This window comes from Equus quagga, chromosome 4, assembly GCF_021613505.1.
Source record: "Equus quagga isolate Etosha38 chromosome 4, UCLA_HA_Equagga_1.0, whole genome shotgun sequence".
Classification (NCBI taxonomy): domain Eukaryota; kingdom Metazoa; phylum Chordata; class Mammalia; order Perissodactyla; family Equidae; genus Equus; species Equus quagga.
In genome coordinates, this window is record NC_060270.1 from 125,268,683 (window position 1) to 125,291,538 (window position 22,856).

At 39.2% G+C, this 22,856-nt stretch overlaps 1 protein-coding gene across 3 annotated transcripts in view; it reads left to right on the forward strand.

Moving 5' to 3' along the window:
• The first annotated feature begins 8,907 nt into the window (after positions 1 to 8,907).
• Positions 8,908 to 22,856, forward strand: part of LOC124238640 (PTB domain-containing engulfment adapter protein 1) — a 270,866-nt gene continuing 256,917 nt past the window's right edge. For all 3 annotated transcript variants that reach the window (XM_046659822.1, XM_046659820.1, XM_046659823.1), the window contains exon 1: positions 8,908 to 9,010. The gene's annotated coding sequence lies outside the window, so the exon portion shown is untranslated. The remainder of the gene's footprint in view (positions 9,011 to 22,856) is intronic.

A 22,856-nucleotide genomic window follows, 5' to 3' on the forward strand; every position in this document is an offset into this window, starting at 1 on the left:
CAATTTAAACTTCCAGTTATAAAATAAATAAGTACTGGGGATGTCATGTATAGTATTATTGACTACAGTATATGTGAATGTTGTCAGGAGAGTAGATCTTAAAAGTTCTTATAACAAGAAAAAAAAATCGTAGCATATGTGGTGATGGATTCTACCAAGATATTGTGGTGATCATTCCCTAATATATACGTATATCAAATCATTATGTTGTACCCTTGAAATTAATATAATGTTGTATGTCAGTTACATCTAAAGAAAACCTATTAAGTACATAGATAAATAAAATTATTTTTTCTTAACAAAAAATAATGCTAGAAATATCTTTCACTTCTTCAAATAAAAATCCACGGCTATAATTTGTTTTAGCCAAAGCTATTGTTTTCGTTTTATTTTGACCCATGTTGATTCGGTTTTGAGACAAACCCCCATTAACGTAACAAAAGTTTGAATAGTTTTACCTGTTTCTTTGTACAACTATCATTTATTTTATATTTACTTGGCAGACTATGCAAAATGCTTTACATTTACTAACTCTAGCAGTCTTGAAAACAACTCTTTTTTAGAAACGAGGAGATTGACATTAAAGAAGAGGAAGCTACAAGCTACCTGTCCCAGATTCCACAACCAGTAAGTGGCAGAACACAGATTTGAACTCATGACTTTACGATTCCAAAACCCAAGGTTTAAAACTCTGTGCTTGCTTCTTTCTTCAAAAATCAGCAGCCCAAAGTTCACGCTTATCAGAAATATCTGACACTGAATTTAGTAAATAAAATTTAAGCTGTGAGAGCTTTCTTGAAACTTTAAGAACCATCTTATGAGATATATCCATACAATCATTCATTTACACTTCACTAATTCTCCCCTCAACTCATGGCACAGTATGAAAAATTTTCAATGAAAACAATTTAATTTTATTAATTAGGTACTTTACTATATTCCTCGCTTGTACAATGTACAGATTTTCAAACAGAACATTTTATTTACAGAGAGCGGTGTTCATTTAAAAGTCTTTAGCAATTTATTTTTATGTGGAAAATGAATGAGCCCTCCCTGCACCATCAGTATATGTGAAAGATTTGTGTAATTTTGAAATCGCTCCGGGGGGTTTCGTTTTTGAAATTGAACAATGGGCTTGCGCAGTCACACTCTTTGAAAACCAGCCAATTTCCATTGAATTGATAGCACTTTATCAGTGTGTATTCTCAGATTGCTGGGCTAGAGACACTGTTGACGCAGAACCAGCATGACAAGTCTCTGTTCTAGCAAGTCTTGCCACAGATTGCCTTTCGCAGAAGAACCACTGTTAGAATGATTTTACCCCTGTAATGAGAAAGAGACTCAGTGAGAGAAGGTCGTTTGTTGTTAGATTGTGATAGGAGCCAGCGTCCCCTTTGCATTTTAAAGCGTGATGACATTCTCCCAAATCACATTATGTCAGGCCCAAGCTTCTAGGTGCCTTTGCTTTGCTGTCAGGCCCTATCATCAGGCCTGCAAAAATTCTGATATAAAATTTTGAAGGGAATTTAAGAAATTAGCATTCTCGTGAAAGACCACAAATCATGATTTTTAAATAAAAAGTTTTCTTTTGCCCGAAATCATTTTTCAGACAATCTAGCATGTATTATTTGTTTCCTACCTTACTGAGGAAAAAATCACGTAATTCTATTTGCAATAACATTTCTGCTTCTTCTCTTTTTTCTATTTTAAGTTTGTGAGTCTTCAAATGGACAAAATATCTTCTGAATTCAGCAGGTTTCAAAGGAAATAAAACTGTTTTGAGTCAATTTTTCAGGCCTGCAAACTCTGGAGCAGGAGAGCATGTCTCAGGAGACCACTCCTGGTCACAGGCCAGGCCTTTCCATGAAGCCAGTTCAAGGTTTTCTCTTTTAGTCATGACTGGCTTGCAATAAGACACTCTCTGCTGTCCAGAGTGCACGTGAACTGGAACGGGAAGTGGAAACCTGAGCTGGATCAGGATCTGTGTTTTCTCTCATTTCTACTGTAAAGTAGGGCTGTTGCCTTCCAAGGGTTGTTTGTGTTCTGCAGTTCTTGCAGAATAATTGCCCTTTCACTGTTAGCAGGAAACAGGGAACCAAACAAGTGGCAACGTAATGGGTTGGAAGGTAAAGATTTAACATGAATGGCTGCAGAAGTCAAGTTGTTTCAAGTTGGAGTGATATCTTCTGTTTCAGGATCAGAAGAAAAAATTAATGAAGTTATTCAAATAAATGGACATCTAAGTCTGACACAGTTCTAACAGAAGAATTTTGGAGTCAAACGTGGGAAAGTGAAAGACGCGACAAAAGGAAACTTGATAGAATGATTTCCAAGTTCATTTGGGAAAGTAAACTTGAGAGACTAGTGATGAACCTTTTGAAGGGGAAATAATGAAGGGGCATTTGCCCAATAGATATTTTAAACAATTAGAGGCTGAGGTAATTAATACGGTTTTATTGCAGGAATACACTGACAGGTAAATGGGAAAGGGCTGCTGCTAGCCCCTATGGTGTCTTTGTACAAATTAGGGAAACTCCCCACCCCTTCCAAGGCAGCCCTGCAGGTCCTTGGCTAGGAGCTGAGGATGCCTCTGAATTAGAGAAGATGCCCCTTTCTCCAGGCTCATGGACTCCACTGACTTGGCTGGCATAGGAGCCTGGCTGAATTTCAGTAGGCATTGCACCTTTTTTGGGGAATCTTATTGTATTGTGCATACTGTTTGATCACACCGGAAGTTCTTTACAACCAGACCCTAGTTCATATCTAAATTAACAGATGATAAGGACTACTTCTAAAATCACTGGGGAAAAATGGATCATTCAGTAAGTGATGTTGGACGCCTAGGTAATTATCCTGGAAAAATAAAATGAACCAAAGCCTTAGGTTTCACACCAAACTAAACTGGAAAGCAAAAAGTAAAACTACAAAATACAAGAAGAAATATAAGTGATTAGTTTGAGTGGAGTGTCTTTATAAGCACTACAAAAAAACCCAGAAACCATAAAAGACTACTGTCAGGGAGGAGAAAATGCTCCCCTTCCCGCCTTGGTTCTTTTGGCTAGTCAAATAATTAAAATGACGTACAACAGATTAACAGGAGAAAATCAAATTTAATACATGCACACAGGGAATTCACATAAGCATGAAAAATTCCAAAGACAGGCAAAATGAGGTGTATATGTCATTCTGGACTAAAGAGAAGGGGGCAGGGGTCTGGGACTTCAAAGGCAAACGAGGCAATTTATAGGAAGAAAAAAGAGCTAATATTTGGTAAATAAATTGTCCCAGAAACAATAGGAAACAGAGAGAACTTTGGAGGTTGTTCTCTGTCTACTAGCTCATGTTATCCTATCCTATCCTATCCTATTATGTTATCTGGGGTAATAGCTCCTTCCTCAAACATGTCCTCTGTTTAAAATCTTTTTGGGGAGTTAAGGGGAAGGTCAAAGGTTCTTCCTGAGTCTTTTGGGCCTTGATTGTTTTTAGCTCAAAATAATCTGTAAGCCAGAGTGGCACATTTTGGGGTGACTCATTCTGAACGCCTACACTACATTTAAAGAAATTCTATACAGTCCAAAAAAAACAGAAACAAAAAAATTAAATTTTTTTTTTGAGGAAGATTAGCCCTGAGCTAACTACTGCCAGTCCTCCTCTTTTTTGCTGAGGAAGCCTGGCCCTGAGCTAACATCCGTGCCCATCTTCCTCTACTTTATATGTGGGACACCTACCGCAGCATGGCGTGCCAAGCAGTGCCATGTCTGCACCCGGGATCCCAACCGGTAAACCCAGGGCTGCCGAGAAGTGGAACATGTGAACATAACTGCTGTGCCACTGGGCCGGCCCCAAAAATTAATTTTTTAAAATTAAGTTTAAAGTGGGGCTGGCCTCATGGCTGAGTGGTTAAGTTCACGTGCTCTGCTTTGGCGGCCCAGGGTTTCATGGTTCAGATCCTGGGTACAGACATGTCACCACTCATCAAGCCATGCTGAGGCAGCACCCTACAGGCCACAACTAGAAGGACTCACAACTAAAATATACAACTATTTTTTTTTAATTAAATTTAAAGAAACATACTTTAATTTTTTTTTCTGCTAGAGAATAATATATTTATCAAAGAACCCTTAAAAATCAATAAGGAGGGGTTGGCCCAGTGGTGTAGTGGTTAGGTTCATGCTCCCCTTCGGCAGCCCAGGGTTCACAGTTTGGATAATGGGCACAGAACTACACACTGCTCATCAAGCCATGCTGTGGTGGCATCCCACATAGAAAAAAATAGAGGAAGATTGGCACAGATGTTAGCTCAGCAACAATCTTCCTCAAGCAAAAAGAGGAAGATAGGCAACAGATGTTAGCTCAGGGCCAATATTGCTCAAGCAAAAAGAAGAAGATTGGTACAGATGTTAGCTAAGGGCCAATCTTCCTCACCCCCCAAAAAAATCAATCAGGAAACAAAAAATATACAAATCCATAGGGAGAACATAAAAATGGACAAACTGTATAAGTTTCCAGTTCATAAAAGAAAATATAAATGCTTACTAACTGTATGGAAACCTATTCAGCTTTACTAACAGTAAAAGTAATAAAAATTAAAACAGTAATGAGCTACTACTTTTTCACTTGGATTATTTGAAAACTTAAAAGTGTTTGGAGAAAAAAATATCAACCAAGATGGAATAGCTTACACAATAATATTTACATACATCTAAAATGCATATAACAATAAATATTTTGCAAGAATACACATAAAAACAAACAAAAAATACACATTAAACACATTTGAAAGAGTACTTGCATTGGACAAGAGAATGGGAAGAAATGGGGATCAAAGTGCATGATGCAATAAAATGGAGAGGGGCCTGTGGGAACTTGCAGGATGCGGATGTGCCACACACAGAGAAGTGTGCCACACACGGAGAAGTGTGCCTCACACGGCCGTCTGTGCCTGAGGTCCCTTCCTAACTGCAGAGATCATGTAGGTAATAAATAAAACACCAGTGCTGCATGTTGAAGAAATGGTACTCACTTATAGATTGCTTATGGCAGCACACATCTTTATAAACTTTCCAGAATTAGCTTGGGTAACGCCTTTTTTACTGCTCCTGATTTCCCTGCTAAACTATTTTTCCTGGGTCTTTACTCTCTTGCCCTTGGAGAGGTATTGTGACATATTTGGTACATACATTTAGGAATTAACCTAAGAAGCATTACTGGGCATGCGTGGTTCATTTTTTTCCCTGTCTTTCAATCTCTCTTTCTCTCTAAGAAATGGATCTCAAGAAACTGAATTTAATTCCTTTTTCAAAGACGCTGACTCCTCCTAGGTGGGAAGGGCAGGAACCATGTGCCTGAGGCTGCTAGTTTGGCTGTTCATTTTTTTAGATCTACCAGCTCAAACCAGCTCTCTGTCAATAATACAGGTAATAGTTTAGCTTTCTCTTTTAACTTTTGTTTTATTTCTCAAGTTATTCCCAACTCAGGCATAGAGAAGGGATGTTATTTATCGGAGAGTCTCTCAGAGACCTCAACAATCCTTGGAGGGTCTGGAGCAAATGTTAGCAGTGGGCACTCGTGGTGGTGGGAATACAAGTGATATTTATTCTTCTCTGTATTGCCCCTATTCGTTTTTTTTGCAATGAGTATGTTTCATGTTCTTAATCAAGAGGACCAAAGTAGAATGCGAGATAAAATGATTAAAAGTAGAAAGGAAATGTAATACATTAACAATGGAACCCAGATCCCCTTGGGAACTCAATGGATATTCGGCAGTTGTTGCATATAACAAAAAGAAATATGCCCCCTTTTCAATTCACGGGACTGAGATTTTGAATTCCATCTCGGTTTTTATTTCCTTTTTTAAAAAATTGTCAAATACTTTAAATGATGTGTTTGCAGTAATATAGAGTTAAACAACTAGCATGTTAACATGTTTTTGTGTATTTTTGTAATAGTCAGCAATAAAATTGTTATTCTCGACATAAATAACAGATAGTTGTCTGTCTTAGTCAAGGTTCTTTCAGTTTAAGAAAGAGAAACCTCAAACTGGCTTGAGCCAGAATATGAATTTAAAAAATACTGGAAGGCTTCTGAGTCTCTATCAGAGTCCATAGGCGCCTATGATAAACGTGAAAAATTTTCAAATGGAAAGCTGCATGTTTGCTATGGGTAGAATTCAGCATATTCTAACGGTGGTGCCCTGCCAAGGCCTCTGCAACCCTTCTCCTTGGCATCTCCCTTCTTCAATTGCTGGGGCATGCTATAGATCTGACTTGAAATCTTGTTCTATTTTGTTTTAGTGTTTTTAAAAACTCGGTTCTTACATCCTTGAGATTTTTATACCTTTAAGCTATTTCATAAAGCAGTTCATATCAAAAGCCAGGTTATAAAAATTACAGAGCAATAGCAAGTTTAGAGACTTTAAACATTGGGAGAAAATATAAAAATGAGTAATCTCTAGCACTGTATGCAATGATTAAAAACGACGGTTATGGGGATTCATACGTCCCCATTCATCCATCCATGAGGGATACAATTTACAGTTATAATTTTTTCTCTTTTTGGCAACTTCCAAGTGTCATGGAAAGGCAGCCTAGAGCTCTAAAGAGAAAGCATATGAAATGCCTTCAAGAAATTATTTTAGTGGCTAATTCAGGGGGAGACTGGAGTAAAAGGAAGATATAGAATCTTCTCTCTGAGAAGCTGGGAGTTGTGTAAAAGTCCACATGACTTTCAACATGGAGCAAGGTGAGAAAGGGTTTAGAAAAACTTCTCTACAAAGGTATCAGAGGCAAATGAATAGGAAACAAGTATGTGTTATGAGATTTTCCATTAATTCATATGATGGAGCTTACGTCTAGATCTCTGCAGCCTGATTTATTCTTACAGCCTGCTCTTGTTCAAGTGGAGCTGTAGTGTATTGAAGAATGATCCAGTGTTTCTCAACTAGGATCCACAGATCCAGGTGGTTTGTTGATGTATTCTTGGGAGTCCAGAGTTCTCTATCAGAATTTTTAAAATTTGTGTTAGAAAAAACCCACCCCATATATTTATAGTTATATCATGCAAACATGGATTTGGTCATCTGGTCAACCTCCTTATTCCTAAGTACTGGGCTACCATTTGATTTATTTTTATAATCATATTGATACCAAGCGATCACCTAAATGGCATCATTTATTTCTTAGAGGCTGTTTGCAAATTAGTTATTTAAAGGTTATTTATAGAAAAAGCAATTAGCATTGTCCTTTGATTAATGTTTTCAACGTAATTGTTTTACCGTGTGCTTGACTACTGTGATAAAGGGAAGAACGTAGTTAAAAGAGGACTCTACCCTAGTATGAAAAGGCCTGATCTCTGGTTAGCAGCTCCTAACTATGAGATTTGGGGAATGTCAGTTAAGATTCTTGGATTTCAGTTGCCTTGTATTTAAAATAAGGGAGTTTGGCTAGAGCTAGGTGATCCCTAAACTTACTTTCCACATCAAAAAAGGTGATGCTGTCTCTTTTTTAATGGGAAAAGCATCAGTGAGAAGGAAATTGATTCAGTTAACAAGGTCTTTGGGGGAAATTCCCACTACCACCTTCTCCTAATTACAGCCAAATTTAGTGGGATCTAAGAACCAAATATTTATTGAGTACCTTCTCTGTGCCTGACACTACTCCGTTTCAACTCCTGTAAATGTGACCGTGAATCTGTGAGTTCGATTATATAATTCCTTTTGGCACTTGTAATTGCGACTAGTGTCCTAGGGCACAGAATAATTAAGTATGGAGTCTGGAAATAATCTGGTTTGTCTGATTTTAAGCCCTGGCTTCCATTGTAACACATTGTATTTACTAGACTTGCAAAATGCTTGTTTTCCTTTATCCATCTATTTTCACATTCAAATTAAAATTTAGTAAATTAAATTCTGAGCAGCGTCCCAAAAAACTTTAGTAAAGGTCCTCTCCTCCTCTAAGAGTCGCCTATATGAGGATTCTCCTCCTTGCCTCTCAGAGGTAAACAGAGAGGTTTACCGGGTGAGTAAGAATGTTCCGAGGTAAACACCGAATGGATCAAATGAGCACGACCTGGTGGGTGAGGCAGTTTTCAATTTTTTAAGGCATAACAGTGCGGAGATTCAGGCTGAGTTAAAAAAATGAGTTAAAGTAAAGAAAAAAAGTCTGTAGAGGTGCAATCAGAGCAGCAGCAACTGTGTCAACGCTTTCTTGATAAAGGCTGTAAAGAAGGCGCGTTCTACTGGTATTCGTGTGTGCTTTTGACACTTTTCTCTTTCTTATTAAGCCGCGGAAGTGTTTTAAAATTGTGTTAGGAAACACATAGAGATAAGGGAAGGCGATCTGGTGCTTCAGGGGGGAGGTTCTCAAGGAAGCGCGGCGGGGGACGAGGGCTGGGGGAGGAACAAGGGTTTGCTTCTGTCCCAGTTCACAGGGAAGGTGAGGCCTCTCCTTCTGCAGCCAGTTGCGCTCACGTTCCACTCTCCTCCTTCGGTCCTGCGTGCAATCGCCAGGCAGCCCAGTGGGCCACAGGAAACGACCATCAGAGATTCCAGAAAGTCAGCGAGCTGGAAGCCAGGCGGCCCGTTTGCAAGTGTCCAAGGAGACCGCCAGAAGCGCGCCGGCCCGAGTCCGGGAGCGTTTCCTTCTGGCCGAGAGGGGGAGCCCCGCGTCCCAGCCCGGAGCGAGCGGAGTCCCGAGCCTCGAGCCCCAGCCGCCGCCTGCGCCAGCTCTGGCTTCAGCCGATTAGGAAGAGGAGGGAGGGGGCAGAGAGCGCGCGGAGGGAGGGGACCGGAGTCGAAGGGTCCCCAGTCCAGTACCGTGTTGACGCAGAGAAACTTTCCCTCTCCGCCGCGGAAACGGCGCCCGGGCGGTGCTGGAGCGGCGATCGCTGGGCTCCGGGGACGCGGCAGCCCTCCACGCCCCTGCCCGAAGCCTGCCCGACTGCATCCGTCAGTAGGGCACCGAGAGACGGCGATTGATCGGGGTCTTCCCTGGCTGCAGCCCAGCCCCGCCAGGTAGCGTGCCCTGTGTTCCAGCGGCATCCTGAAGGCGCGGGGAGGGAGGGCGCGGGGCTGCGCGCCGCCGGGCAGGTTGCAAAAATTAGGACAGTGAAAGGCTCAGGGTGTCGTCCAGCACTGAAGGAGGCTAAGACTTGTTGACGACTGCTATGTTTCAGGGATGACGGGGGAGCCTCACGAGGTCGGGGACGCAGCCGTCTTCCGACTCTGAGAGCCTCCTCTAGCCCTTTGTGGTAACTTTGGTCCGGGTGTCCGGGGCCGGTAGGCAGGAGCTGGAGCGGGGCGGGGGCGGGGGACGCCGGTGGATCGGTACGGCTGAGGGTGCGTGGACCAGACCCAGCTGAGCAAGCGAGTCATCGCCGGGTCACGGCGAGGCGACCCAGCAGTGAAACTTCTCCCAGCGTAACCTCCCTTTTGTTGGCCCGGGAGCGAGTGTGGCCATGGGGGCGGGGAGGCGCGAAGCTCCGAGGCCGGGCCGAGGATTCTTTAAAGCCCGGGGCTGGACGGGCCCAAACTCAGGGGCGGCGCCCATAGGGTTACCCATAGGCTGGTGGGTCAAGTAGCTCCTTCTGGCGGGCGCTCCGTTAGAGGGGCGCACGGCGCGGCGGGGTGGTGAGACCCTGGGCTCCGGGTCCCGCTGCCACGCTCGCTCGGCCGGGTCCACCTCCCGCTGGGCTGACTCGCTAAACCCATCAGAACCCGGCGCGATCGCTTCTTTCCTGCGGCTCGTGGGGCCGCCGCTCTGACTTCCCTGTGTGCGGGAGGGAATTCTGGGCAGGCTGGTTTTCTTGGAATGTGTTTACGATGTTGAATGGGACTTGAACAGGAAGCTGGACGCTGCAGCTGGAACTAGCGTGCCGGGGTAGAGTAAGGAAGGCTTAGCTGGTGTTGGGCTTGGCAAGTCCACTTAGTACGTTGGGCAAACCTGGAGTAAGTGCAGGCTGGCGGTCAAGGTATACCCTCGTAGGTCCTAGAGTTTTTTCCCAACGGAGCTCGCCTTTCTTTCACTTGGAATCAGACATTTTCGTGCACTGTTTCAGTCTACGAGTTTCGCAATGTATAATGGCAATCAATTAGAAAGGATTTAATAAATTTAGTTTGGGACGTGCTTTTTAAAAAATGTTGCACCAAGTCTTGAGAATAAAAGTTTTTGGAGAGTGTTTTAGTTATGGCTCTGCTTGTTAATTTCTAGGACTAGTAGGAAACCACGATATTGATGATTTTGTGTCTGTGATACCAAATGGGTGATTAGGTGCTAAAGGAGGGTAATGAGACAGAGCGAATGTTAGGAGGTCGGAAACTCTGAGAGGAGTTGGAAATTTTTCAGATTTGCAAATCGCCCCCTTTCTCTGCCAGTCTTCCCCTCCTTCCCCCACATAAACAAGTAGCCTTGCTAGAAAACCCACCAATCGGGAGAGTGCAGTTGCTGGTGACTACAAGCCTTGCTGGAAACAGCAGACAGACTAAGGTACTGCCCCACTGCATAATTAAAAGGTCCCCTTGAACTGTCCAGGAGTGTTTTCCAAGTTTTTACGACTGACAAGGAAAGAAGAGAGGAACCTGGCCGACAGCCAAACTAGACTGAGCTCAGTAGCCAAGCATGAAAGAGACGAGGAAGTTGCAGGGGATAATTGGAAAGGAGCTGTTGGTTGTACTTGGGTTGAAACAAGGGGTTTCTTTTGCAGTGGGGATTTTTAGGTGGCTAAGATCAATCCTCTTAGCAAAAAATAAACTCAGCATGGAGTGCAGCCGGCTATGACAGAGGAGGGTGAAAGAAGTGCTCCAGGAGGGAGGGCTGACCCTACCTTCTCAGGGTTGCAGTGCTTATCAGTGGTGCAGTGGGACAGCGGGGGGGCCTGGTGCTGCTTGTGCTCATCATACTGTGGAGATGCTTAAACTTTGTTGCTATTTGTCTCCTCAACTTGGACTAGACTTGCTGTAACTTCGGTCCGTTGATCTTGACCTTCTTTGTTTTGATAGCCAGTAAGAACTGAAGACCTGGGCTTTGAGCAGGTGGTTTTCCACCTAAATTGAATAATTCACTTAGGTATTCTCAAATGGCACAGATTTGGGTCATGGAATTAAAGTGGAAAACATGTCTTCCTTGTGTCTGTCAAAAGTGATCCCGATCAATAGATCTTGCTCTTTCACCTGCAGTAGTAGAAGTTGAGTGATCTCAGTATTTCACACATTTGCCCAGTACTTCAGGTTCCTGCTTCCAGCAACTCAGAGCCATATATGCAATTCAGACCCTTCTTTTATATGTTAAGATTGTTTATGTGTCATCTGGCTACTTTTTTTTCAAGGCACGTAGGTCTATTGTGGGTTTGGAGGTTGAATGGTAAAAAATACTAGTATGGTTTGTATTTCCTCTGGATTGATGAGTTTGAGGTTGTGAATATCAGCTGCTCTTTGAGACTGACTTTCTGAATCACCCTTGGCAGTGTTTTTCCTGACTATGATATCAGTTTTTCCACTTGCAAAGTAAAGAAACTTTCCTTTACATAATTACAAGCTTACTGTGGGCATTAAAGAGATGAAATTATGTTAATAGGTTTTTAAGACATAAAGGACATAGAGTTTCTGACTGAGCTGATTCTATTGGGGGTAAAATAGAAATATTTATATCTCGAATACACATATAATAGTGACATCTATTTAGTTTATAAAAATTACTGCTTTTGCGTTGTAATCTTAGCTTTAGTTTAGTCATAAATTTTAATTTTTGAGAATATTGAGTGAGATTTTGTTCTGGTTAACACTGAGTCATTCAAACAGAAAAGAACAATCGGCAGCTTCATTTATTTTTATTTCAGTTTATATTTTTACCCAGGACCGGTTGTTTGTTGAGTCCAGCTCAATTTTGCCCTTCTGAGAAGTTACCAAATATATTTGTAGAATTTGGCTCCCTCCTCGGAAATGACACTTGAGAGACTAAAATACATTTATGATGTCCAAACAAACTTTCTTTTCCCAGTGGCCACAACAGTTTCCTTAAGAGTTTAGAGGATAGATTTAAGAGCCATTCATTAGTTGGTTCAACCAATATTAGTGGCATACTTTTTATGTCCTAGGAACCAGCAGCCTTGGAATCAAATCCCAGATCTGAACTTCTTAGCACTGTGGTTTCGTGCATGTTATTTTACTTAAATATTTTACCGACATATAATTTATTGTCTATGTTGCTGTCTATAATATAAGAACTTGTTAATTGTTGATCCATGCATGATAATTGTGAAATATTTAATTTTTAGTTTGACATGTCCATTAGTCAAATAAACTACCTGTTTTTGTAGCTCAGTGTGCTATGCTGGACTCGTATGTTTAACTTAACTCTTTCTCAGGTGAATAAGTCAATGTATTAGAGAAAGAAAAACCGAGTAAGGACAGGTAAATTGGATAAAGGATAAAATCTTTTGGTAGAATACTTAAGCATAACTTTTATTTTTGATTTTATTTTATCATTGATGATGAATCTATAAAAAGTAGGAATACATGACAAACAGTAGTTTAATTTATGGGCATATTAACCCAATTAGGACTTTTTTTGAATAATCAAAGAACAAGTGAATGTTTAAGGATGTATTAGGGTGATCTTAATGTAAAATATCCACTTTTTCTTTTGATTTTAAATTAAAAATCTTTACAATCTTACTCTCCATTGCTGAATAATAGATAATTTTTATTTACGTTTCACTTAGCAGAGTGCTTTGTTTCTGATTCATTCTGCAAAATTGCATTTGTTTTTTAAAACCCTTAAAGGATTAAAAAAAGTTATTTTATTTGACTATAATGATGAAGTGGAAAGTAGTTCCAGGAGCCAAGTGCATGGCTGCCATGAGCCCTGGTCCCTAAACGCATTAGAGGCTGGTGCATCTAATAGTGTTTGCCTTCACACATTTAGAGATCAGGAAACTTAAACTCGATCCTATGGGAGATTAAATGTGTTTAAATTGGATGAGGAAAAACGCTGTAAAATTTGAAAACAGACGTCACTTTAGTTCCAAACAGTGGCGATACAAAATTGAAATCAGGCCTTTATATTTAAAGATAATGGCTAAAAGTCATTGTTCCAGAGTTAGGCTTAGAAAACAGTGCTTATACTATTTTTAGGCTCCTTTATTTGCTAGTTTTGTGTTTGTTTTATGCTAAGAAAATGTTGTCAGTCACTCTAATGATGCCTCTAATGCATGATTATTTTTCATCAGAGGATAGTTAATTGACTCTAATATTGTGCAGGAGAAAAAGGGCTAATTTTCTGTTTTCATTAAAATAGTGTAGTTATGGTAAACTTGGAATTAGTCTCATCTTTCAATATTGTGTACTTAAGGATGATTTTGGAAAGGCTGCTGCAATTTGCTCACATAATGTGAATAAGTGAGTTAACTTATGTAACAGTTGTGATTGCTGCTATATTTTGTGCTATATTGCAAAGATTGATATGAATTTTTAAAAGAGTTTTGAATAACACTGCGTATATTTTCCACGGTGCACCTAAGAGAGCATATCTAGATAGCAGTAACTGCATGTAGTTCATATTTGTTTTATGCTATTAACGTTATATAGATGCACATACCTACGAATTTTCTTCATCATATGTCTTCTGCAGAGGGGATTCAGAACATACCTTCCATGCCTTAGGTGACTCTCCCCTTCTCCCTTTCTCTCTCTCTCTATATCTACATATGTATATATATGTATAGTTATGGCATATTATTCTTTGATGTTTCTTTATTTGTGCTAGGTGTATTTTTCATGGGGAAAATACTTCAATAAAGTGATATTTCTGAGCCAGTTTTAACCATTAATTTAAAATCTTTTCCAGATTACTGTTACCAGAGATCTTTGGCATTTTTTTTTTTTCAAATTCTAAAAGGGGCCGGCGTGGTGGCACTTCGGCGGCCCAGAGTTCCAGGGTTCGGATCCTGGGTATGGACATGGCACCCCTTGGCAAGCCCTGCTGTGGTAGGCATCCCACATAGAAAGTAGAGGAAGATGGGCACTGATGTTAGCGCAGGGCCAGTCTTCCTCAGCAAAAAGAGGAGGATTGGCAGTAGATGTGAGCTCAGGGCTAATCTTCCTAAAAATAAATAAATAAATAAATAAATAAATAAATAAATAAATAAAATAAAAGTTTTTAGGCTTTTATTTATGCCTGTAAAGGTAGAAAAAAATAGCGGGAAGAGCTGTTTAATGGCTCTGAGGATGACATAATCATGGAGGCCTCTTCTCCTTCTCTTAAGTAGAACAAGGCAGAGGTGCAGTTAGCTACTGAAAGAAGGCAAATCACTGCTCGGAAGGTAGAACTAAGTTTATAAGGTACCGTGAAGTGAGAATTGGGTGTAAATGTGGGGTTTTCCTGGTATTGTATAGCTTTTTCTTATCATTATCAGGTGTTATAGTTGCCCTGTTTCTTGAAGTTTAACCATAAGTCTTCCAAGAATGCAGGGAACTTACACTTCGCCAGACCTGCCTACAAAGAGCCGCCAGAATGATGTGGGGTCAGGGTTTCGTTCGCTTTCTCGTAGAAATGAGGGTAGTCATTTAGATGACCAAATACAGCTAGTTGAGAGATTTGGTAGAAGAAAACATGAAACAAATAAGCTAGTAAGTGAATCATTACAGATTTGGCTGTATAACATTTCAAACAGTTCTGTAATGTTTCATCAAATGATAACTACGGTCTCCTTCTCACTTAGTTTGCATTTGAATGAGGGAGTATCAATTTTAGACAGCATTTTAGCTAAAAAAGCGAACAGAACCAACTGTGCTATGGGAGCACATCTCCAAATTTGGGTAATTAAAAGTTGATATGAGAGGATGAACTTGATTTTAACCTCTCCGTTTCTCCCATAGCTGTTGACCTTCATCTAGAGAGTGCCATATTTTAAAGGAAAGTTTTAACAGCAAACAGGTTCATTTACCCAAATTTCCACTCGAGTGAGTTAAAACATAGGTTGCTAAGTACTGGTAAGAGTTGGATTTAAGAAGACAAGAGTATTTTGGTAAAGTGTTTTTAAAGGCCAATGTCCATGTTATTCTCTGTAATCTATTTAATTTTTGTCTGCCTTTGAGGAACTCCATAGTGAATACAGAATTTTGGAAGGTGGTAGTACTTTCCTCCTACCTCCTTGAGGGTGTCTACTCTTAGAATCATAGAAATGTCCTCCAACATAAATGCTGATCATTGCTGGTAGGACGCCTCACTACAGAGCAAGTTTGGCTTATTGTAAAGAACACTTACATAACTGAATTAATTTCAAGGTAGTTTACCTCTATGCCGCATGCAGTAATTGAGTATAATTAGTAAAAAGATGCTGCTTATGTCATGTAGTTTATCGAAATGTAGTTTGAGAGAATTGTTAAGGAGTCACATTTGAGTAAATGAATTGTATTTGAAATTATCTAAATGCCATGTGAAATGGCAAAAGTCTGTTGACATTTCAGATCCGTAAAGTAACATTGCTTTATGATAGAGCAGGTATTGTTTTGAAATTTTGTGAATTAGTATTTCTATTTTAATGCAACATTTTGATTCTGGATGTATAGGAGAAAAGACTTTAAAATTCTTAACAGCAAACTAGTAACTATCATATTGCCAATATTGTTTTTAATCGTTTTTAAAGAAAGAACCGCTACTAAATTTACAACATCTGAACTATCATAGGCTTAATTGCTTAAATTAAGTAGACTAGGAAATTTATGATTAATTTAGAAAAATGCAATTTCCTAGAGTGAGGCAGATGAGGCTTTAAAGAACGTTTTGTGACTTGATATAACAAATCTTTCTTTGGAATTTCCTTATTCAATGAGATACTGACTTTCTTTTAACTTGTCATAAAAATTTGCAGTCTTTTCCCCCCCTCTTCTTGTTCTGGAAAATGTAACTAGATTTAAACTATGAATTGACAAATAAAGGGATTCTGATATGATCCAGTTGAATTTAATGAATACATATTGAATACCACTTATTTATTTATTTATTTTTGTAGTTGTGTCCTTTTTAGTAGTAAGTGACAGAGACCTATCTCAAATGAACTTAAATAGACTTAAATAGAACTTGTTATTTCCGTATAATTTTTTGCTACAGTGGAGAGGATGTTGAAGGAGTAGGGCTGGGGATTATTCATCTGCATGGGAGTAAACTGTGTCTGGAAAGGAAGTGTGGAGATGATTCCTGAGCAAAGGATGAAGATGAGTTAGCAGGCCATGAAGAGGGCCAGTTGAAGACAGAGCAAGTAGTAAAGGAAGGAAGCATGGAACCGTGTAAATGGTTTAACAGAGCAACTTGGGAATTTTGGAACTGTAGAGATGTTTCTCCTTTCTGTCTTCGTGTTGATGACCATAATCCTTAGTAATTGCATATAAGAGTTTAAGAACTTTAGCTGGATTAATTATCTTAAAAAATTGCTATCTTATTTTTATTTCTTTTTCTGTTTCTCCAGATCTGACTAATGTGTAATTGGAGCCACAAAGAGTTGAGTGTTCTCTCCATTTCACATTCTAGGGGGTCCATGAACTTGGAAGGAAACTAGCATCATTACTCTGATGAACATCCAACTTAAACTTATTATATCTTTCAGTTTTTTTTCCCTGAGGAAGATTGGCCCTGAGCTAACATCTGTTGCCAATCTTCCTCTTTTTGCTTGAGGAAGGTTGTTGCTGAGCTAATCTGTGCCAATCTCCCTCTATTTTATGTGGGATGCTGCCACAGTGTGGCTTGATGAGTGATGCTAGGTCTGTGCCCTGCAAACTCTGGGCCCCTGAAGCAGAGTGTGTGAACTCAACTCCTACACCAATGGGCAGGCCCCTATATCTTTCAATTTTGAATGCAGGGGCACACACACGCACACACACACACACTCGTCCTAACTGTACCTGTAACTTTCTAGATGTTACAGATATTTATGGTCGTGTCTGATTGCTCTGGCTGCACATATTTTGAAATATTTTTATGTTGATGACTAGTTTGAAATTACAATAATAATTATGCCTGCTTCTAGGAAGTATTTTTTTATATGTGGATATATCTATAGACATGTAGCTATATCTGAAATTGTTTTTAATATATTTTAACACCTCTATGTTGTTTCTTGTACACAATTTATATATTTTTTCTTTAATAATATTTTGCATGGGAAGATTCACCCTAAGCTAACATCTGTTGCCAATCTTTCACCTCTTTTCTTCCCCCCCCAACAAAGCCCCAGCACCTAGTTGTGTGTAGTTGTAAGTTCTTCTGGTTCTTTTGTGTGAGCACTGCCACAGCATGGCTACTGACAGATGAGTGGTGTGGTTCATGCTCGGGAACTGAACCAGGGCTGCCAAAGCAGAGCGTGTGGGGCTTTAACCTCTAGGCCATCAAGGCTGGCTCCACAATTTATATTTTATTTTATGCATTTAAAAACATTTTTGTGAAGGGGTCCATAGACTTCATTAGACTGCCAAATGGGTTCACAGCACAGAAAAGGTTAAGAACCCTTGGACATCTATACTAGTTTTTTCACAGGTACCAATGGGTTGTGCTATCATTTAATGAGGTTAAAAGAAATTCAAGTTATTTGACTCAGTTTTAACTGATAGCATTTAGTTATACAGAGATGTCCTAAATTTTTTGGAAAGTAATTCCAAGAAATAATGCTTATTTTCCAGATAATTGGCTTTATTCAAGAAGCATGTGTACAGTTCTTGGTTATCTTGCTTTGTGACACAGTTCAACAAAGACGCATTTATATTTCATTTCAGAACATGTTTACTTAAAAAACAGATTTATCTTTTTCACACTATAGCGTTAATTATATTTGGAAGGGTTGTTATTTGCCTTGGAATTTTGTCTTGTGCTGGTTTATTTTTCATATATAAATATTTTGTCGCCTCAACTACACTTTAAGTTGCAGGAATGAATAGATATGTTTTGCAAGAGAGAATAGATATATTAAACAGTTCTTTGTATCTCCTGCTTGGTAACAAGTAACCATGCCAGTATTAGCAATTTCCTCTGAATACTAAGGAAAAAAATAAATGTATGTATGTGTGGAAACTTGGTTTTTTTCTATGCATCACTGAGTAACTCACTTAAGGTTATATATTTGGTTATATGATGTGTATTATTCATGACCATTATTGATGAAAAATTGAAACGTGTGCCAAGAATTTTGGAAAATAAGAATACGGAATACATAAAAATATAGCAAATTACTATTATGAAGGAGACATAATTAAAGCATATCTGATGTAATTTATTGTCCGATATTTCCTCTCTTCTTTTTACTTAGCTTGATAATTCTGTGACACTTCCATTTAAAAATTAGTTTTCTTGTTTTATTGATATTTGATTTATTTGAAACTGATGATCAATTTTATTTTTGAAATATGTAACAAAAGCCATCTCTTTAACCTTATTAATTTGAAATAATTACTATGTGGAGCTTCACATTTACAAATCAGTCCAATTTTAATAGGTCTGGATCACTTTCAAATTCTAGTGAATGGATAGAAGGTAATAGTTTTGTGCTTGAATATTGACAGTAGCTTCAGGGTCACAGTGAGAGACAACTGTCATCTAGTCCGCTGCTTGTTTTTGGCTCCACTTTGTGTCTTCACATCAGCATCCAGCATCACTGGAAGTTCTTTGCCTCTCTTCCCTGTTGGATCTCCAGGTTCTCCCTGAGTGACACTGAATAGTGTAAGCCAGGTCTGCTTCTCTACCTGAAGTTAATTCTCCTGTCCATTTCTTGTGCATTGATTCATAAGAAGCCTATTTTTACTTCCAAGAGTCACCTCGCCTCCCTTTTTATTGTGGCGGACACTATTGGTTGTCCATTCAAATAATTTCCGTGTTCCTCTTTGCTCTGGTGTTATTCAGATGTCCACTCTTCCCCACTGATTCAGGGGAAGGCAGTTCATTCCTAGTAAAAGTGAAATTGGGATTAGGCTAAGTTAAGAATCATAGTCTTTCTGTTTCCATTGTTAGTGATCGGAGGTTGAGGGGCCACTCACTGTTCCTTGTCCCAGTCATAGTCAGTTATATGAAACGACAGGACTGGGGGCAGGTGGGTTCAGAAAAAGTTTCTTCACACCTAGCAAGGGGACGTTGGATGAGAAGGCATAAGTCAGCTCTTGATATTGATCCTGTCTGGAACAGACACTTGAAAGTGCAACAGAAGGTCATCTTTTCTCCATGAGGAGATCCAACTTGAGGGCAAAACAGACACATTAATGACAGCAAAAAAAATTAAAGAATCTGCATGCTTGATGGCATTTTTGGGTCCCTGAATCAATCTACTATATTTCTGGATTTACTGTGGTGTGAGATAATGAATTTCTGTATTTTTCAAACCAATTTGAACTAGAATTGTCAGTTACTTAAAAGAAAAAGTATCTTAATTAGAACAGTTACTAAGTGGCATCTTAATTTGAAATAGACATTTTAGAAGTAGTAATTTATATTATTAAAGAAAATTTGTAGAATACTTGGGTTTTATAAACTTTGGATATGATTAGTGCTATTACTCTATAAAAATATTTTATTACTCAAATTACCAAATTTTCTTATGTTTTTAATACAACAAATAGATTAATCATCTTAACTAAATTTATTCTAAGATGAATAAAGTCTACATATATCTCAGAAATATGTTATTCAATAAAAATGAAATAATTTGAAATATAAATTTATAATCTTGTCAGTTCATAAAATTACACCACTTTATTTGATTATTTCGTGTCTTTAGTGTATTGGAAGCATTAAATGTACATTAAGAAACATTGAAGGAATCTCATTGCCTTATCTGAATAATTTAAATCTTGGAGTCATGATAAAACTAATAGAACTATTTAAATGTGAAAGATAAAACTGATAGGATTAAAATTAAAGAAAATTGTGAAGTGCAGATCCATTCACAGAAGCATAAAAATGCAGACATATAATGAACTTATAAGTAAGAACCAATTTTATAAAACTAGTTCAGTGGAGCTATTAGCAATTTAATTATTTTTTTCCACTGTGTTCTTGTGTTAGCTTTTCTGATGATTTAGCATTATGTATATTGGCTTTTGTAATGTGCTCTAATCAAAGTATGGAGATATATCTGAGTCTTTGTCCTCTTTCTCTAAAGGTGGTAGAAATTATCCAAAGCTGAGAATTGACAAAGCAGGAGTGAAATATATCTCAGAGTATTAATGCCATCCTTAGTGGAAATGGTTAACCAGTGGTTTAAGCAACAGATGGAGGCAAGCAAAACCAGGAATAATGTTACAGGCTCAGAGAATAGGCAAGTGTCACGATGGGCGGGTTAGTTGGGAATAAGGGGGTGTGAGAAACAGAAAGCTAGAGGCTGTGTAGGCAGCACAGATGAAGAAGAGCAGTTGGTGAGACTGGAGGTGGAAATGTTACAGATGTTGAAAGCCTGCAGTAAAGCAGGGTGGCAGCTGGGTCGTTGGTCAGGAAAGAGCAAGGCTCTGGTGGTAGAGCTGGTATCAGTGGGGATGTGGACAGCATGGAGATTGGGTTGGAGAGGGACAGAGACGGCCAGTAACTTGAACGCTAAAGGAAAGTGAAAGAGACATCAGAAGAATAGTTACTGATGGAGACATCCAAAGTGTGATGGAGACTTTCCATTACTTTCTACATTACTGTGATTGAGACGTGCTTATTAGTTTTTTGCATAAAAATGCAGTAAACATGCTTGGGATGCTTCCTGTATGAAATCATGATCTTCATTCAAAGCTAGGCAAGAGTGCAGAGAATACAAAGTGCCGCAATTCTCAGAGGATCATTGTTCTTTTAGAAGCTGTTGGTCAGGGCTTGTCCTGGGGCATTCCTTTGCCCTTATGGAATAGGAGTGCCCTCTGGTAACCTTTTCCTGGTCTAAAAGGGAGCCACATTCTAGTGGGGTTTTGAATGTGAATAAATGCCTCTTGGTATCGATATGATTTTAAAGGGACTCTGCTTACCCCCTTTGGAAATTTTAGTCGTGGGTATATCTGGCTCATAGCAGATATAAAATGAGGAAGAGGATAAGTATCCAGATAATTCAAATTTCAACTCCTATTTGTGCTAAAATAGTCGGATAAGGTGAAAATAGTTTTTCTGCCCTTAAATTGTCTGTCTCTATTAGGATCTTCATAGCATCTGCACTCTTTTCTTAACCTGTTTTCTTATCCCATGAGTCCACACTAAAAATGATTTTTTGAACAAGAGAGAAATGATAACAAGAATATGACGGAGTTCAGGACACACGACCCCAGGACACCTTGACGTATTGAATATTTCAACCTGAAGAAATTTGAGAAATGGCAGGTGAAGGAAGAACTCTCTGACCTTCCCTTGAAGCACGTCATAAAATCCTTCCGTGAGAGGTGCCCTCCCCATCCCAGGAGGAAACAGCATCCTTATCTCTGAAGACAAAGGGACACAGAGAGGAATAGGAATGATCTTGCTAAATTTCCCCCAGTTGCTATATTTGGCTCAGAATCTTTGTCCTAGCATATCTTTCCAATACTAATAACTCTTCTTCAAACCTAGCATAAAAACATTCAGGTTTAACTATTTCTTCAGGTCGTTTCCTCATGAAGGTTCTCGTGTTGTCTACAAAACCTGTATTAAATAAATTGATATGTTTCTCTCTTGTTAATCTGTCTTTTGTTACAAGGAATCCCAGTCAAGAGTTTAGAAAGGTAGAGGAGGAAGAGATTTTTCTCTTCTACAGACAGCATTTACAGAGTACTTACTATGTCCTCAGCATTGCGCTGAATGTTTTTATAATTTATAAATGATTGAGAAGCTTGTCTAAGGTTACACAGCTGGCACAGGGGATCAGGGCAGGGATTAGGCTGGAAGTAATGCATCTTCACCACCATACTAGCTGAGGAAGTGTGCAGTAGGGTGGCAGCAGTCCCCTGGAGGATGCGGCCAGCACCGGAGTTCTTACTAGTGAGAGTACTATGTCTTTGAATAGCCCCACGGCCTAGCCACCCGCCTGATTCTCCCTTTTTTGGAGCACACTGAGCTGCTCATCTCCCATTCTCAGACATGGCAACTTGGAACTTCTATGTGACAAGACATTTATTCATTTTACCCTATTTAATTAGATAAAGCATAAAAATGAACCCATTAACTAAATTGTGTCTGCATATTGCTTTGGCTTTTGCTTGATTTGATTTGCCTGGAGGGTTAAAATGTTGAGTGAGAAAAATCTAACATTTTCTCAATCCCATTTTTTCCCTGGTTTCGTCAAAATCATAAGGTTTGAGTAAATAAAGCTTAAGATGTAAACTCACTAAGAGAATGGTTTCTAGTAGCATGACGTATTCTTTTCGCTTAAGTATTTGGTAACACTTTCCTTCACTGAGTCCTTAGGAGGGACTAGGTAGGTAACCTCAAAGAATGTTTCAGCCCTTAGGATGGTCTAAGTTTTAGTTTTAAATAGCTTTTTTAAAAACTAAGATAAGTTTCTTAATCAAAATATTATATTCAAAGTTGTCCTAATTTTATTATTTGATTTCATCATTTTTGTCTTTTTTTGGTAAATTAAACTGTTAGACATTTGATCTCTTGTGGTATTTATAGCTTGGGTAGTATAAGAAGGTTCTCTTGAACCCTTGGAGTCATAGACAGGGCCTTTGACGTAGTCTACTTGTTAGGGAAGACGTCTCTGTAGCAAGCAACGAGAGCGGAGAGTGTTTCAAGCATGTAGGGAGTCTTAGAGAAAGAACGAGTATGTGGTTCAGCTGCAGAATTAGAAAACTGAAAATAGAACCAGAGAATAGAGCGGAAGAAAAAGAAGGACCGAGATTGCTGGAGATGAAGCCAGTGGGGCAGAGATCAGAGCGTATGGGACTT